The sequence below is a fragment of the Diorhabda sublineata genome, chromosome 3 (assembly GCF_026230105.1).
Source record: "Diorhabda sublineata isolate icDioSubl1.1 chromosome 3, icDioSubl1.1, whole genome shotgun sequence".
Classification (NCBI taxonomy): domain Eukaryota; kingdom Metazoa; phylum Arthropoda; class Insecta; order Coleoptera; family Chrysomelidae; genus Diorhabda; species Diorhabda sublineata.
Window position 1 is genome coordinate 30,413,206 of NC_079476.1, and position 6,000 is coordinate 30,419,205.

At 31.9% G+C, this 6,000-nt stretch overlaps 1 protein-coding gene across 2 annotated transcripts in view; it reads right to left on the reverse strand.

Annotated features, from left to right (window-relative positions):
* Positions 1-2,506, reverse strand: part of LOC130441511 (max-binding protein MNT-like) — a 66,200-nt gene extending 63,694 nt beyond the window's left edge. The window contains exon 1 of one of the 2 annotated variants that reach the window (XR_008909623.1): positions 2,059-2,500. The gene's annotated coding sequence lies outside the window, so the exon portion shown is untranslated. Of the gene's footprint in view, positions 1-2,058 lie in introns of both variants that reach the window. The other variant, XM_056775228.1, reaches the window with a different exon arrangement.
* Between the last annotated feature and the right edge of the window lie 3,494 nt (positions 2,507-6,000).

Here is a 6,000-nt window from a genome sequence, read left to right on the forward strand (position 1 = left end):
TTTTGGTACGATCCCAACAAATTCTTCTTGATCACTATTATCGATTTTTCCAATAATATTGCTCATTTTGAAACTGTGTTAAATTAAAAAAATTAATTTTTGACTGACATTTCTAGAACTGCAGAGTTGCATTATCCAATTAATAGTAATCGCGTATATTTGAGGCATTTACATTTTTGTTTATAAATTGTAATCATATGGCAGTTTAGAAAAAATGAAGTGGCCGCCAAACAATCGATCGCGAGCCACCGGTGACTCGGGGGACAATTTTGGGTAGCTCGCGGTGACGCTCAGCGGGTTGAGTGTCTGGGATCACTGCAGCCGATTAGTCATTGCCGGAGGAAATACTTGATGGCCAAAAAGAGTTCTACTCCTCTAATTGAAATGAACATTTAAACTTTTTTTTTTACACTTCCTATATATTTTGATTAATACTTGAAATAAATGTTCGTTTGTAATAAAATGGTTTAAATTCAACTTTGTGTACTTTCTTTGGTCCAATATTCCTAGTTACCACACTAAAAGGTTTATAAATGCTAACTAAGATTGGTCACTAACTCAAAAGTTTGGCGACCACTGTACTAGTTCAATAAAGTTGTGTTTATTGCTTGAGCGTAGACAAGTTCAATTTCTACAAGCGTTTCCAAGCTAAACGTATAATATATTCTAATTTCTATTATTTCAATTATCTCTATCCCATTCTGATTCATTCAACATTTTAAATCAAACCTCGTCCACCATCTTATCCACTTTTTCGAATACTTTCAACGGTATTAAATTCTATCGAATATGTATATCCATATTTGTACAGGTGTGGGCGTAAAATAATGATTACTGCTTCAAAACGTGAAACAAATATGTGGTTGGAAACATTGATATTGAGCGAATAAAGAAACAAAACTGGTGAAATATTGTACCGAATACTGACATCGTAACCTTAATACATTCCAAATAACTTCAGTCAAAATTAAAGTTTACTTTTCAAAATCGTGAAATGTCATGTGATTGCAATAATAAGTGATATGACTTTAAAATGTGATTTGATTATCTGTGATGATTTTTTACGCTAAATAAATGATGCAACAAATTAAAAATAATCTAAGCCGTAAAAAATTCACATCGTAACGTATGAAATATGAATGGGGAGATTTAAAAAAAAAAGCCGTTAACGCAATAATCTTTAGTCTCTAATAATGTTGGGTAACAGTAAAAATTTAAGCAGTTATTTGCAACAATACTTCAATGAGAAAAATTAAAACGCCTGCAGAAAATATGCATTGTCAATCATTTTCACTTAAAGACGGGCCTTAATTACTAAATTTAAATTTCGTTTAAATATGAAAACAATTAGTTCTGTACCACTTCAAGTATGTGGATATTATTTGTTTACATATATAAATAAATATTAGTACGGTATTTAACTTCAGAGTAATGTACTAGTTAAGTAGATAAGCACACTCGCCTTCCTTTATACAAATCTGAATTGGGTTGGTACGTATTTCGTCAAACAAAGAAACATCTGTTAATTTGTTAGTAACAATTGAAATTCTAAATTATATAGAAAGATTCAGTTTAATATTGACCTGTATGTCTGTTGTTGTTAAAAATAAATTAATATTTATCAGAAAAAATAAGAAAATTAAATTATAAAGGAGTGGCAAGGTGTTTGAAACTTGACAACGTTGTTGATCACGTCGATACACATACAACGTGTCATATCATAATAACGGCAAATCTATATTTTGTTTTCATGTTTGTCGTATATAAGTAATCACGAGATTTAAAACATTTTAAAAATATATATGCATATGTACAGGTGATAAGAGCATCTTGAAAGATATATATTATCTCTACAATAAACAAAAGAATGAAGCTTGGAGAGAGCAAGGAGTTGCGGACTTCGACCAATAGCATTAGCGCACATGCTAACGTCACGCGGAATCAGCCCGGGCAATGCCCCGCGAAGAAAACACCCTATTTTTCTACAATTAAATAATAACGTACTCTAGATGACAACTAGACGAAACAAATAACAGATTTTATAATTTAATGACTTACCTCCTAATGTAAATGAGGTTTGCTCCGGAATAATGAGAGATTGTCACTATTCACTTGTTTACAATTTTACAAAAAACAATAATTTAGAAAAGAAATTAGAAATACACAAGAAAATTTTATTGGAATCAGTGTTTTAATTAAAAGTATGTCGTGTCCTCTCTCAACACTTTCTAGTTTCTACGGGAAGAGCATCACGTGCACTGGCTGCTTTATCGACCAATAGGTGCGCGAGGATCACCGTCGTGTGTTTTTCAGGGTTACACAAGAGTTTGTTTAACTTGAAATGGTATTTGAAAGTACCTACACACGACGGTGACCAAAGTTTAGGAACTCAAACGAATTTATTATCCTAAAAAACCATCACAAAACACACTCTACCCTCGGTAACTCTGAAAACAATGAATTGAAATTTTATTTATGTGGATCGAGGTGACAAGCGTACAATCTGTTGTGTGGGTTTAGCGTATTTGGGGAGCTATTCGAGAGAAAAGTAGCTGAGTGATAATCGAATATTTGTCGATGCTGACGGTGGAATAGTTATCGGTACAGTACAGCTCAGGATCAGCAAATATGTGTGTAAATAAAAATATGTAAATATGTACTTTTGGAATATAATTGACACTAACATTAATTTTTTATCCTAGTCTTATTTTTTATGACGCTATTGCTGAGTTTAATACTTTCATATCAACATTCCCAGCTGCTCACGATGTTGCTTGATTTTTTATGACAGAAATAAATTCTATAGTCAAATTAAAACCTAATCAAGTACCAGTTATAAATGTTTTCGAAATAGTTTTCTTAAGTAGTCGTTTCTCTCTTCGTATTTAAACAATATATTGTGTTATTCTCTATAATTGATAAAGTGATTGGTTAGATGTTTTTAGGTTCCTTCTATTTTTATGTATTGTAAGATTTTTGCCTAGTACCCTAATTGGTTTACTATAAAGAGAGGTTAATAACGTAATCAAAAACGATAAAACACACATCGTTCACTAATCATTTATATAAATTGTAAAAGATTTTTTACATTTACTATACAAGTTCTTATGCGTGACATTCTGTAAATGGAACAAGACACTTTTATTAGCTTTATACTTCATTATAATAAATCAGTTTATCTGAAACTCTAAAAGATATACAGGGTGTTTTTAAATTCATATGACAAACTTCAGATGGTTATTGCTCGAATGAAATTAAGAGGGGGCTTCTTTATAACCAAATTTCCTCTGACGACCCCTTTCGCCCACTCTTTAAAATTGAGTTTTTATTTTTTTTTTTAACAAGTACGGTAATCTTTACCGTTTTCCACTCATTTTATTAAAAAAATTATAAATTATAGTGCTTATATTGTTTCTCTGTAGCTATTGGTTTTAGAAAAACAAATATTTTTAAACGAAACAAGGAATTTAAGTTATAATTTAATTAAATAAAATTCATCTTAAAAAAAGTTTTGATGTGAAATAAAGGGCTGCTAATTTCACCCCCGTATAATGTAACAGGAGTATTAAAAAAATACCCGTGGTTAATCCTTTGCGAGTGCACGAAAATAACATAAGTTTCTAGCATCACTGAAATTTCATAAAAAAAAAATAAAAACTCAATTCTAGTCACCACCAAGATTTATATCTCGGGAAAGGGGCTGAGTAAATTTTGTTATAGAAAAGATCCATCTTATTTTCATACCAGCAATCAGCTCCTGAATTTTGTGGCATGAATTTAGAAACACTCTGTATGTCGTTGTCGTGTGTAGATTTCAAATTTAAATATTAAATTCAAAAGTACGTCTCTGGCTTACAACGTAAACATCACTGGTTAGCGACAAAATAAAATCGAAAAGCTATTCGAATGTTTTTAGCAGTGCATTTGTAGTCAATGATGGAGGGGGTAGCCACCGCGTGCCCCAAACTAGTGTGTGGTGCGTAGTAAATGTGCGCATTTGAAAATCGCACGTAACTAAACTGACAGGGTTGTCGAGTTGTCGTTAAAAGAAGTAAAAAATACTGTTTTACACTAAAACCACCTGCAGTGTCCTATGGTGATAATTTCTCTTCGTTCTGTAACAGCATAAAGCTTGTGCATCATTGAACGCACGAACATGTTGGGATGTGGGATTATTTAACAAAGTGAAGGAATATAAAACGTATTAACATACGTTTAAAAATTCAAAATGTCTACAAGAAATAAATCTATGCTTCTTGGATTCATATATCGTGTCTTATTATTTTTTTCTCAATATCATACCGCTAAATATATTTGAAAATGTTTTTATTACTATATAAATATTATTATACGTGTTATATACAGTGTGTTACGTTAATGTGATAACTCTGTATATTATTATCTTATTAAATTGCAATTTTTATCTAGAAATTTGGGTTCAATTTTATAATTTTGAATTACTGAATGTCAATTAGTTTCTAATTATGATTCAGTCAAAGACCTTTAGTTTAAATGCTACTCTATGTTTCTTGTATTCATATATCATAACGCTCAATATATTTTAAAATTTTAATTTCGACATAAATATTATTTACACGTGTTATATACAGTGTGTAGCGTTAATGTGATAAAGCTATACATAATATGTCCGTAAATCAATACCTAAACTTATTTATGAAAACACAATTTTTATCTATATCTATAGAAATTTGAGTTCGATTTCATAATTTTGAACTGTTGAAGGTCAATTCGTTTCGAGTTATGATGTCATAGACTTTAATTTTAAATACTGCTCTCTAAGTAAGTACACTTTAAACGTGGTTATAGTTCTGTTCGCTAAGTTTTAAATTAATATTTTCAACTGTATGATAGGATTTTTATTTTTATTGGTTGATTGGAATGGCACATAAAATCTTATTATTAGTATTATTAAAATATTTAATCAAAAATTGATTTTGGTAAAACATGATGAATTCAAATAACTCTGTTGTAATTTCTGGACTAAAGTATTTATATGTATTATCACCAAATATCAACGTATTCGGTGGTAGCTTCGAATTGGTTTATCATCTACACCAAATTTTTGTGTTAACGGAACCTACACAAAATATGTTCTATTTTATGCAACCTTCAATGAAAAGATTACAAACAAAAACTATTAGAAATGGTGAAAACAGTACTTTTAATTGGAAGAATGGAAACTTGTTTTATCGGTTTTACGACCGGCCACTGGCCCCAAAAGAATATCACCAATCGTATTGAAGTAATGCGAAGCTGAACTAACAAATCCACTATGCAAACTCTTTTCTCCATCACATAAATGAGGTCTCTTTCCTGCAGTTTGGAAATTTGTTCGGGCTCAACCAATACCAAAAAAAGTTGAAATACGGTTACCAACAACAAACCAGCAAATCTTGAGATATCTTGAGTCATCAGCTACCAATACTACGGTTTTCGTAAACATAGATCAACCGGGAATCTGCTGCCCTCTGTCATCAATGTATGGACTGAAGCTATAGAGAAATATGGAGAATCCCGAGCAATTGCACTGGACATATTGAAAACTTGACAGAGTTTGGCGTGCCAGCCTTCTAAATAAATTACTAGCGTCGTCCTCATTTATCGACTGGCTTAGTACTATTCTCAAATACCGATCCATCCAGGTCGTTGCTATCGATGCAAATACCTCAAAAAGGTTTGAAGTCAACTTTGGTGTTCTCCCGGGAATGCGTCTTGTCACTTACTCTCTTTCTCCTGAACACCAACGATTTAATTGACAAAACTGCAAACCCGATCTCTAGCTTCGCCGACGATAACATATTAATGTCGTCGTTCAAATCAACTGTCCCAATAAACTTGGCTAACACCCAAATCCGTAAACGGCAACAAGAAAATATTGTGGAGTGGGGTGGAAGAAATCTGAGTAACTTTCATTTAGCAAAGAACCAGGCTGATGTTTTCCAAAAGAAGACTGGCACTGCGACTCAGAATTTGGTCCTG